Source organism: Arvicanthis niloticus, chromosome 11 (genome assembly GCF_011762505.2).
Source record: "Arvicanthis niloticus isolate mArvNil1 chromosome 11, mArvNil1.pat.X, whole genome shotgun sequence".
NCBI classification, from domain to species: domain Eukaryota; kingdom Metazoa; phylum Chordata; class Mammalia; order Rodentia; family Muridae; genus Arvicanthis; species Arvicanthis niloticus.
The window spans coordinates 33936970-33950438 of NC_047668.1; positions in this window are offsets into that span (position 1 = coordinate 33936970).

Genomic DNA, 13469 nt, shown 5'->3' on the forward strand with positions numbered 1-13469 from the left:
CTTCAAGTCCCCGAAGAAAGAAATTGAAGAAGATCTTAGAAGATGGAAAGATTTCCCATGCTCATGGATTGGTAGCATTAGCATGATGAAAATGGCCATCCTATCAAAAGCAATTTACAGATTCAATGCAAATCTGATCAAAATTCCAGTACAATTATTTACAGATCTTGAATGGACAATTCTCAACTTCATATGGAAAAAAAATCGGGATACCTAAAGCACTCCTGAACAATAAAATAATTTCTGGAGGAATCGCCATCTCTGAATTCAAGCTGTACTACAAGGCAATAGGAATAAAAAACCATATGGTATCGGTATAGAAACAGACAGGTAGATCAATGGAATAGAATTAATGACCCAGAAATAAACCTATATACCTATGAGTGCTTTATTTTTGACAAAGAAGCTAAACCCATAAATGGAAAGGGAAGAACACCTTCAACAAATGGTGCTGGTCTAATTGATGTCTGCCTGTAGAAGAATACAAATTGATCCATATTTATCATCCTGCACAAAACTCAAGCCCAAGTGGATCAAAGCCCTCAAGATGAGACCAGATACATTAAACAGAACAGAATAGAAAGTGAAGAATAGCCTTGAACACAGTACAGGAGACAACTTCCTGAGCAGAGCAGCAATAGCTCAGGCACTAAGATCAATCATTAATAAATGGGACCTCATGAAACTGAAAAGTTTCTGTAAGTCAAAGGCACCATCAATAGGACTGAGTTACAGCCTACAGATTGGGAAAAGATTTTTACCAACCCTACATCTGACAAAAGGTTAGTATCCAAAATATATAAAGAACACCAGATGTGTGGCACTAACAAAGCAAATAACCTATTTTAAAAACAGGTTACAGAGCTGAACAGAGAATTTTCATCAAAGGAACCCTGAATGGCTGAAAGAGGATGCTTGGATCTCACTTGGAAGGGGGGATAAAATAGTAGGGGGCAGAGATTTTTTTTTAGTTAGAATGTTAGTTCTTACATGTAATACAGGAACAATGTTCATTTAAACAGTGTTTGCCAATGACTTGCTTAGGTAACGCTTGTATTGTAAAGACACCATGTAGTTAAATGAGCATAGAAGAAAAGAGTGATTGATCTAAGTAGGAGAAGAAAGGAATGTTTCATCTGAGCTAACTACTCTTAAACATTACGCAGTCATTATTGGCCCAGGAATTTCTTAGAGGCAAACTTTGTGCAGAAGCCAACACTGAAAAGAAAACAGACCTGCTTCAGCTAAAGCAAAGCAGGAGGAGACCTGTGGCCCCTGCTCTGTCCCATTTGTCTCTTCACACCAGTCCCCCTTGATTTGAACTTGAGAATACAGTTTGAAAAATTACAGACCTGGGCTATTAATCAAAAATAAGATATTCTGTAGTTATGTTCTACACATTTTTATTAGTTCTACCTTCCTTGTTTACCAATAATTCAAATAAGATCCTTATTATGTCATTTTCTAGCTTGTACTGTTGATGACACCTTGGAAGAATTTGGTGGTGAATACAGTTTTGGAGAAACCCTCCGAGGTTTGTTCAGCTTACTCTCCTAGTGTTTTGCTAGTATACACTAACATTGGTTCCACTTGATGGCTTATGGCCTCCTATTTTTAGCTCATTCTGTTTTGGTGTGTGCACAAGAATTTCCAAAATAACAGTAATAAAAAAATGCCCCATGCCTGTTAGTTCTTGAATTTAATCAGTGATCTTCTAGACTAGATAATCTTACTTTGTCTCTCTCGAGTCTCAATCTCATGCCCCCAAGACTCTGGTTTATTGGATTGGAGTATATTTCAAGCACTGGTAGTTTTACATTTTCCCCTGGTGGTTTTCATGCTCAGAAGACAGAGACAGTCGAACCTGAGTAATTTACCATGAAACATGAGTTTGACTGCCTATTTAATAGACATAATCTATACAGCATGTGAGACCATTTGATTAGACAGGCATAAGAAATCATAATGTTGAATGAGCTCACATCCTGGGAATCTCAGAATTGAGAACAGCAGGAGTGGAGCCTTTCCCTCCCTGCTTCGGCGTGCTTTGGAACTCTGAGGGTAGCAGAAACACCCGGAGTTCTTCTCCACGCTAACGAGGTATCTAGATAGCTCCAAGCCTTCTGCCAATGAGCTTCCCTTCCTGGATATTCCTTCCCAGAAAAGGTATTTAATTCCTGGTTCACCCCAAATAAAGTGTATACATTCACACCCACCATCAAATAAACCAATATGAACAAACAAGGATCGTCTCAGAAAGCTGTTTTATTAAGGATTGACTCAGGGAAGGACTTAGTCTTAAAGAGCCATGCCTAAGACTCCAAAAAATGCCTTCTCTCCTCTAGTTCCTCCAGTATAGCTTGTCCTGCGCCCTGTCTCTGCTCTCTGCCTGGCATGGAGATGCCTAAGAGAAAGATAGATCCTCAGATGATCCCCTTCCCTGTCCCTGGTTCCCAGTGGTACACTGGCAGCACCCTGGTACCTAGAGAGGAGACCTAGAGACCCACAGCATTTGTCCCATACTCTGTTTCTTCTTCCCGTCCAGCAAAGGAGAGCATGGACTGTGGACACAGCCCCAACCCACATTTGAAACCTCAGCGGAGAAGCAGGAAGCAGTACAACAATAATCCTTCTCTTGTTTAGGATAAATTCTCTATTCTTGACTATCTAAGATTTGTCTGGCTTTGAGCTTAAAAATCATGTTGCCATGATCACTGCATACTTTCCATAGTAGATATTAAATATATAAAAGTGATACATGTTTTAAAACCATAGTGTTCCTCAGTTTGATTCAATGGATGATGGAAATAATCCCCTGTCACATTATTCTGTTTAGTTTTCACTTTTGTTTAGCATTTAATGCAGTGGTTCTCAACCTGCGTGTGAGTTGTCACTCCTTCGGGAAGTTGCACAACCTGTTCACAGGGTCACATATCAGGTAATTCTGCATATTAGATATTTATACTATGATTCATAATAGTAGCAAAATTATAGTTATGAAGTAGCAATGAAAATAATTTTATGGTTGGGGATCAACACAACTTGAGAAACTGTATCAAAGGGCCACAGCCTTAGAAAGATTGAGAACCACTGATTTAATGTCTTTTTATGTATTCTCTGTCCTGATTTAAGAAATTGAGTCAGCCAGGCTTGGTGGCCTATGCCTTTAATCCCAGCACATGGGAGGCAGAGACAGGCCAGATGGATGTGAGTTCAAAAGCCAGCTTGGCCTACAAAGCAAGTCCAGAACAGCCACGGCGATTACACAGAGAAAACCCTGTCTGGAAAAACCAACAGAACAAAAACAAACAAACAAACAAACAAACAAACAAATGAGAAATGAAATTGGCTCATAAAAAGATTAAATATCTTGCTGAGGCCATTCCACTGGAACTTGGAAGAGAACTTGAGCGTCTTTGCAGCTGAGAACATGCTTTTAGGGCACTATTTAATTCTTTATTCTACCAGGTGCTTCTTGTGGGACATGAGGTAACAAACTCTTAGTCCTCTCTTTTTCACATTCTGATCTATAACATGAGAATAATTGTTATTCTTCCTTCCTGGTGTGTTGAGAAGATTGTGTGGATTAATATTTGTGAAATTGCAAGACCTTTTCTGGCATTCAGCAAGAGTGAAGTAAGTGCTAACAGAGCCCAGCCAAGCAGTCTGGCTCCTGGCTCTGATTCTTGCCTCTGGTATCAAGGTTATTCTATCTAACCCTTTGTGTGTTAGTTGCCTGAGCATCTTTCATAATTGCTGAGTTTAGACTTTTACTGGAAGAAATTGTTTAATTACTTCAAACAAATTTCTCCCACAGTCATTTAAAAAATAGCTTTATGTTTTTCTTCAATTTGATTCATTTATATTTTTATATAATTTATTTTCTATTTTATCAGTACAGATGTGTGGATTTTATAATTATAAACTATATATACTCTATTGATCTTAGTTGTCCAATTTTGCTTAATTTTCTGTTTACAAAATACTAGTTTAGTTTTAGAGATCTTGTTTTGGAAGCCCCCACCCCCAATAAACTAGTTCTTGTATTAATTTCTGTATACTATTAATGTCTAATTTCACAAATAATGTCTAGTTTTTCATGTACATCTTCTTGAACAGAACACTTTATTTATCTAGTTTTAACTCAATCGTTTGGAATCATGGAAAGAGCCCAGCACTGAATTCTGGGCATAGCTTGGCCATGTGCTGTTTCTTTCATTGATATTGTGCTGAACCTGATTTGGAGAAACTACCTCCATCACCACACTCATACTCTCAGTTACAATCCCCCTGCCCTCTTTTTGCCCTCCTAGGCCACCATACTAGTTACTCTTCTGTTGCTGTGATCAAACTTCATGACAGGGACTTACAGAAGAGGTTATTTTGGCTTATGGCTGCAGAAGGAAAGAAGACAAGGGCAGGAGGAATGGCAACAAGCCTTCAGGGCAGGAAGCTGAGAGCACAAATACAAAGCAGAGATGGGGAACTGGCATAGGGGAAGTCTGCCAGCTCTCAAAGCCCACAAAATGATGCACTGCCTCCAGCAAGGCTCCACCACCCAAAGGTTCCATGGCTTCTCCAAGCAGCACCACCAACCAGGGACCGAGTATTCAAATATGTGAACCTATGGGGCACATGTCTCATTCAGACCTCCACAAGCTATCTCATTACCTTGAATCTCTATTTTGAAACAGATATTCTCTTGATTTAGTCTGTCTCCTTTCACCATGGACTGATGTATTATTGCAACAAGGGTGAGGAGATGGGGTGGTTTTCTGATCTAGTAACAGGATCTACACTTTTAGTGAAACAACTGATAGTCTTCCCACACTCATCAAAGGAGCACAGGAGGAGGAGGATGAAGAGAAAGGGGAGGAGGAAGAGAAAGGGAGGAAGAAGAGAAGGGGGAGGAGGAAGAAGAGAGAGGGAATAAACAGAGGAGACACAAGAACTAAATAAAGGCAATAGCTGCCATAAACTTAATCGTTGTGTAGAAACTACGTAAGGAAGACTTTCAGAAAACTTTAACCAGGCAATATACAATATACACCTGGAATTCTAGAACCCAGGAGAACACCCAGGAGGTTGAATACGGGACAATACAAGTTCTAGGCCAAGCTGGGTTATATAAACAGCTCGAGGCTGGCCTGAGCCAGTCTTAAATCAAACAAACAAAACCAAAATACAACCAGTAAGAAAAATACCAGGAACTCTTCTGAGACCCAAAAGAAAGAGAAAGCGAGAACCTGAATAGACTTTTTCTTTTACTGGAATAGGAAACGTCTATAAGACTGTCAATTCTCTCTAGATGATTATGAAAGTTTGTTGCAACCCCAAGAAAATATTAATTTTAAAAAACTGGAGCAGCTGGTTCAAGATTTTTTGTATAAATATAAATTTTTGCCAAAAAATTTTGCAACTGAAGCATAATGAATTAATAAATTAGGCAAGTTCTGCCAGCTAATAAAGAACATTATAAAGTTAATGTGATCAAGCTATATACATGAGTCATGATAGAGAATCCAGACTAAATGCAAATTTAGTCTGAGACAAAGGTGACATTTCAAACCAAATGTGTTATTCAAGTAATAGTGATACTGTTCATGCCATTGTGGTTTCTTCTCTAAAATGTGAATTTTGTTGTTGCAGGATTCTTCTGTGTTAGAAATTTTTATCACATTTTATATTTTTATATAAATGAAATTGTTGGGTCTCGGGAGAAGACACAGAGGAATAATTTGATATTAATGATGGTAAACAAAGGTCTTTTCTACCATTTGCTAAGCACTTCTACCAAGTGATTTTTTAAACTTACTTTGTATATTTTTATTCAGGTAATCCCCATGTTGTATTATAAGCTCCCTTCCAGATGAGAAGCCAAAGCACAAATGTTAAAATACACCTACTCCTCTGGGACATAATCTTCTGCTTTGGGAATCCGTGCTTCCTCCAGTTGGACAATGGTCCTGTACTCACCTCATAGATTTCCCAAACCCTATCCAAAGCCCTTAACATCCATTGACATTTCCATATCCCATACCATCCACAGTCCTCAGAAAAGATAGAATAAGCTAACCACTCCTTGAAAAAATACCTTTGTCAAATTGTCACAAGAACTTTACCTAAGATTGGGTAAAGCTCCTACTTCTGGCCCTTCTCAGGCTACAGTCTTTCCCAAAGAGACCCCTTTTCATCTCTCTGTTTGAGCTCGTGTACAGATGACCAGTTGTGACCCCCAGTCTTTCACCCAAACCCTTGCCTCTCCCTAATCATCTGTTTATCCCCTTACTCTGTCATCTCTGCTCCCTGCTATGGAAATTTACTGAAAACTACCTACATCAGCCACAGGCACGATTCCCATCAACATTGTCCATCCCTTATCAACATTAAGGTCCTTTTCTTCCCTCCAGACCAATATCCCTTCCCCCTTCCCCCTTCCCCCTTCCCCTGCATTACATAATCCCCATAGTTTTTAAGTTTGAAGGTCTCCCTCACTGAATTTGCCTCAAACTCTGGGATTTTAAGGGTTTAGCTAGATCCTTTCTTCTCATTGACAACAAAATTTTACTTCCAAGAACAATTTCTAACAGAGTTATGGCACATTTGTATAAAACCACATCATACTGATTACTCTTCAGTGAGCAAGATCTATTTAGCCTTGCTCATCCTGCCCTGAGCATCACAGGCTGACCTGCATGGACTGCCTCTCTTGGGCTTGCTGCTGTTCAGGCTTCCACTTACACACACTGGTTGAACTTGTTAGGAAGAACAAGCAGGAAGCTAGAGAGCAGAGAAGGCTGGGATGGGTTGTCCATTCTCCTCGCTCCTACAATGCTATCACCAGCCTCCAGTTACACTGTGTCCTCTCCTGTCCCTTCATGCCTAGAGTTGGCAAAGGTTTCTCACTGTTGCTAGCTCCTGAGGGCTTAGATGTTTATTATTGGTTCCACTAATCCTGCCAGCATTTGTGCAAATAGCCTCTGCATTATAAAATTCTTCAGTTAAGTTTTGGATATACCATCTGCTTCAGCTGGACTTTGGCTGGCCACATATGCATGGGGATTCTCATTGCAGCATTGCTAGAAATAGAATAAGCTAAAAACAAATTAAATATTCATTTGTGGAGGCCTGGCTAAATACCACAAGCTCATAGTAAGTATATTGTGTTAGCAATATCAAAAGTAATGAGTCACTATACACTTAAACATTTAGAAATGTAGATCTCAAATGTTCTCACCATAATTTAAAAAAAATTAAATGTCTCTATGAGCTTAAAATAGAATACTCAATGATAGGATGCAGCCCACTATGCTTACACACACACACACATTTGTGTGTATATGTGTATATGTAATATATATACATATATATGTATATATGTGTATATATATATATATATATATATATATATATATACTGTGTAGTAGTAGAATCCTACCCTAGTCTTCTATTATTCTTCACCAGAAAGAACCACCAGTTAAGTTTCTAGCTGTAAGTATGGCATGTATTGTTTGTATATGCAAATATATCTACACACACAAATATATCTACACAGTATATATATATATATATATATATATATGTATATATATATATATATATATATATATGTATATATATATTACATATACACATACACACACAAATGTGTGTGTGTGTGTGTGTGTGTGTTGGGGCTAAATTAGTTGGGGATTGTATGTGGGAAGCACATGAACAACATGGTAGCATCCCTTTGAGATTCTTATACTCTAATTGAAATTCAATCACCTCTCTCTGTTACTCTCTCTTTGCCCTTCCATTTCCCCTTCTCCCTCATAGGGCAGTGCTTTGACCTTCAGGGCTTCTGTGGTCTTTTTCACTGGTTCTCCCTGCTCTGCCAGTTGCTCCAAACCAGAAATGGCTTAAGGACCTGCAAGGGGCAGGTGGGAGGACACTGAGAATGTGGGGACTGAGGCAAAGGGGATGCTGAATCCTTGAGAATAGAGCAGCAGCCTCCTCTGAATCACTTAGTGGAAAATCTGGTTTTCTAACTGATCTCTGCTGGCTGCTTGTGATTGGCCACACATAATGTTTGCTTTCCTGGATTATGACCTTTTATACTGAGCTGGATTTTAGTTTGCCTGTGGAAGAACTCAGAGTTCTAGAGCTGCCTTACAGCCTCCCAAGTAACTCTTTTAACTATTTCGAGGTCTGACCCCTTAGTAAATTAAACTATTGTTCAGATTTCTATAAGACTGTATGCTTTCAGATTCCTGCTTTTGGGGAAACAGTGATGGCTCCTAGGATTGACCAGAAAGACCCTGCTCAAGCACAGGGCTGGGATTTTGCCCTAGGCTAAACTCAAAGCATCTGGGCCTTTGGCTGAAGCCTTTGTCTTTTCCAACCCATTTCTTCTATATTTAGTGACGTGAGTTAATGGAGTACCTACCTGCTTTTCAGAAACCCAGGCAAGAGTCTAGACATTAGGAGAATGAGCAAATCCCTGTCAAGAGGCTGGGCTCTACAGAGGGCACATAAAAGCATAAGAGTTATAGACAAAGGGAAGGTAAAGGTTTTGTAATAGGGCACAGACAGGGGTGTCTGGTTGTAACTCTGCACTACACTGGGTGACTAGAGAGGCTTTCTGAAGAATGAGAGATGGGGTGATGGCAATGAAAGGTGAAGGGGGAAGTCCTGGGCTGACAGATGAAATAAATGTGTATTTAAAGCTTCAGGGGAAATATACCTTGCATCAGGACACCCAGGCTGACTTAAGACTCTTATTATGAGCTTAAAAATGGGGTCAATCTGTTGAAGGTCACTAGTGTCACCAACCTCTATAAACTAAAAGGGAAAGCTAGAAGGCTGGGCTGAGAAGGCTTATCATATTCATCCTTTGAGAAAGAACAAAGATGAGTTAACCATCAGATGGTTGCCTCGGGCCTATATTAAAAATGTGTATATTAAAATGTGGCATAAATGCCAGACATACTAGAACATGACTTGAGTCCCAGCACATGGTAGGCAGAGGCAGGCAGATTTCTAGGAAACTGAGGACAGCCTGGTCTATATGGCTCAGCCAGAATAATATAGTGAGACTGCCTTTTTAAAAAGTGACATGAGTGTTCTTGTTCCTATGAGACATAGACTTGAAATAAAAAGGTATGCCCCAGAGAAAGTATTGATAAAGTGTGCTAGAGTCCAGTCATTCCTGTGGATGGCCTGGGAATGAGGACTATAACAGGTGGGGCAGAGGATAGATGACGAAACTCTTTATTGCCCCGCTGGAACAGCCAGTTTGGGGCTAGGCAGGGATGGGATCGGTTGTACAGGTCAGATTGATCGTTATAGAAAGAGAGCAAGGGTGAGGTCAATTGTGAGCCTGTAAGACCAACCCTGGGCAGAGATAGAGATAGCAGAGTCGCCTAAGAAGTGCTGATACAGTAGAATCAACAGAAGGTAATTACAAGTGAAGGAGTTGGTGAGGAAACAAGAGGGAATCACAGAAGTCAGAACTTGCAGTGACCAAATAGATATATACTATCTATTTAAAAAAAAAAATGAGAAGACTAAAATAAAAAAAAAATTGAGCCAACTGTTTAATGTGAAGTTATTTGTGGAATGCATCAAACTTCATTTTTTTATTCTACCTCCTACCTCCCCCCAACCTTGCCTTCTCTTTCTCTTTCCAATTTTTGGCCTTCCTGTTTCCTTCCTCCAGCCCAAGTTTCCCTTGTTAAAGGTTAATCCTTGTTTAAGTATCCCAGTCCGAATGCCCCTCATGATATGACACTTCACTTCCTCTTTCCTATGAGGATTGAATCAGGCAACATTTAGTGCCACAGTATTTGGTACTCTGTTCATATTCCCATGACTACAATTTTTATAATTCACTCATAGGTACATTTCATCTACTGCATTTTAAGTTCGTTTCTATCTTTCAGACCCCTAGTATGTAGCACAGTGCTTATTGGCATGTACTAAGCTGCAGTCATAGTTGAATGCATGTCTTCAGTGGGAAAAGGAAGACCTCTCTCTTATGGAGTAGGGAAGTTGGAGGGCACTGAAAGATGTGGCCATTAGCGGCTGGGTGGGCATTTAAATTTATCTATCATTTAAGTTCTATATGTAATGTAAGTCGTTTCTTAGGGGAAACATGGCTGGAGGAAACTGGAAGAAATGTTTCTTTAAAGTGGTAAAGTGGTAGAGATATGAAGGAGCTATTGTGAGGGGAAAACAGTAGATAAGATGGCTGTTTAAGAATCTTAAGAAGCTTACAGAGATCAGTGGCCAGTGATGAAATGGTTATTTACTCCTTATGTTGGCTCAATGAACCTAGAAGGACTGAGGAGGAGGCTGATGGTAGAGTCAAGGTCTATAAGTAGATTCATCACATGACCAAGGGTGATGTGCCGTGAGGTATACACTAGAATGGCAAAGGTGAAGGGGGCCATGAGTGAAAAAAGTATAAGAGAAACTCAAGTCAATGATGAAGTTGACGCCTACCACAAAAGGTGAGAGTGGGAGCTGTTGGAGAAGAGAGTAGTAATCCAGAAGAAACCTGGGTAATGGGGTTAGGGACCACCATGAAGTGTAAGAGAAGTCATGTAGTAAGAGAGACACTTAGTTACCCAAGCTCCTTTGAGAGAATAGGATGTGATGTTTCACATTCTAGAGTTGTGCCTCTTTTCTGGATAGTAATGAAGTACAGAGTGTAGTCACAGGAGAAGAACGCCCAAAGGAACCTGGAGGTTAAAACTGTGGGAACCCAAAGTTGGCTAACTCAGAAGCTAAGCTGTACCAGGAAGTTGAAGTTTCCAGTAATTGAGGAAGAGTAGGTAAGAGAGTCTATTTAACTCCAAGATCATGAGTGGTATCCAAGGGATGAGTAGTTGGAGAAAAGACAGTATGATTTTATCTTTAAATACCTTAAAGTTAAAAGGATAATTAAGAGATATGAGTAGTTAATACTAAGTATTAGCAAGCCTATTTTTAAAAAGCCACTTCCTACCAACATCAAAGTCTAACTCTTTGTTGCCATGGAATTGTTGATGTCTCCAGCATGTTAGCAAGTCCTCTGAATATTTAAATGTTATACCAGGTTGACCTCCTTGATACATACAGTTCACAACCTGAGCATGGTGACATCAACATTTGTCACCTGACATCTATAGTCAGATTAGCAGCTCGTCATCCCTTACCTCCTGCAGAACTGCCAATCCTTTAAATTTACAATATCACATAGCTTTAAAAAGTAGGTCACATCATTACTCTTGGCTCAGAAACAATGAGAGGCCTTGGAACAGGAAGGAACTCATGATAAAAATTTTCCACTAAAATTTATAAGAGTAGCAAGGCCAAAAGAGAAGATTCTAGCTGTAGTCTTTTTATCTTTAACCCACCCTCACTCAGCCTTTGATACGCTGTCCATCCTCCAGCAGAATGTACAATCTCCACACATTGTTATCATCTAATAACAGAGATTTATAAAAGCAATACCTTGTACTATGTAGTATATTCTCGTTCATGAAATGGTTCCAGGTGGATGGATTCTTTTTAGCTTTTTTGTTTTTAAATCAATTCAGACTCAGAGTATATTTCACTCTACCACTAAAGTACCCACCCTCAGGCAAAGGGTCACCTTTACTTGTAGAGTAGCCAAGTCTGGTCCTAAATGTCACCACACTTTCTGAAGATTCCAACTCTTCTACCAACCAACACTTTAGGCTAATTCTCTCCATGGGATTCAATTCAATTCAGTAGACAGCCAATGTAGACAAAGCAGGAGCCATCCACCATGCTGAAAATGGAGATTGCCAAATTGACAGGCAAAGGAATGACTAGTCAGGGAGAGGGGAAGCAAATTATTGCAACATAGTGACCATGATATCAGACAGATACACATGGTATTTGATCACTCCATAGAGGGAGTAATTAACCAATGCTGATAGGCTTAAGGATCAATTCAGCTGGAAGTTGAAAGATGAGTGAACCAAAAACGCAGGTCATTCTGAGCAGATGCACCTGTGCAAAAGTAAAGGCATGGGGAAATGCATGCATTGTTTTAAACCTCTTCTTAGCTGTACCAGTGCCTACTGGAATGGGGAGACATGTGGCACTTTCTTTGCAGACCTCTTATTGTTCCCAACCCTATCCTGTCTCTAATCTGGTCATCTGTCTTCTGATTTCATCGAGAAACCTGAACTATGGGGACGGGAACTTGCAACATTGCATCTTACCACACCTTCTACCCCAGCTGCAGCCATTCCCATGGACACTGCTCTCTCCATCATTAGTGGGGGGCAGACCTCTTGTGTCTCAGTTCTTCACTGGACAAGAGACAATCTTGCCTTCTCAGCAACTTTGCTACGAACAGTTCTGTCCCCACTCTCCCAGATCACCATCCTTATTACCTCATAAAAGTGTTGTCTCTCATTAAAAAAAAAATTCCTGTCTTGGGCTCAGTTCTACCTCCATCCCCATGCAGTTATCTTATTGTCTCAATTTCACAACCAATCTCCTTGAGAACACTGTCCTACCCACAGTCTACAGACCTCTTCTTCAAACCTCTGCTGAGTACAGTCATTGGGTTTTTCCTCAATGCTAATAAAACTGATTCTTCCATGAGTGTATGAGCTCCATATTACATAATCCACCAGTCATTCTTTTAACCTGGTCACATCTGACCTAGCACAGGCATTTGACGTGTGTTCTCACCCTCTTTTTAAAGCATGTTCTTCACTTGACCTGGGGAATTGGTATCTTTCTGAGAGTTTTCTCTCCTCCCCCTGACTTTCTCCAGTTGCCTTTGCTGACTCCCATGCATGTGCCAGCACTTGTAATACCTCTTCTCTTCTTTGTCTAGTCTCATTTCCTATGTGATCTAACCTCATACTTTTTAATACATATTTACGCTCACACATATGTGCACAGCACACACACATACACCCATACATGCACACAAACTCACGTGCTCAGGCATGCACACACACAATATAAATAAGTTCACTTTTTTTAATAGAGCTGTTTACATGAAGTGAGAGGTGACAGATACTTTGGAGATTCATATAAATCCTCAGGTGCTAGTGGGTTCAACAATAGAACAGGTTTAGAAAAGAAACAGTCCAGGTTCAGCATGTAGTAGAATCACTTTTTAAAAATGAGTAAGTTCTGTGTGGTATGATTTCTGTGTGTGTGAGGGTGGGCATGTGTTTGTCCCAGCATGTGTGAGGAGACTCTTGTGGAAGTCCTCTCTTTTCCATTATTGGATGCATTTGACTTTACATGGGTTCTGGTGACATGAATATGGGTCCTCATGCTTGAGCAGAAAGTACTTTTACCACCGAGCCATGGTTCCAGCCTAGAAATCACTTTATATTTAAGCAATTCAACTAATTCCACTTGTGCTAGATTTGCATGTTCTGGGATTAGAATAAGACTCTCATATGCCAGGAAAACAAAACAAAATAAAATGGTAAAACCAAGGCTTT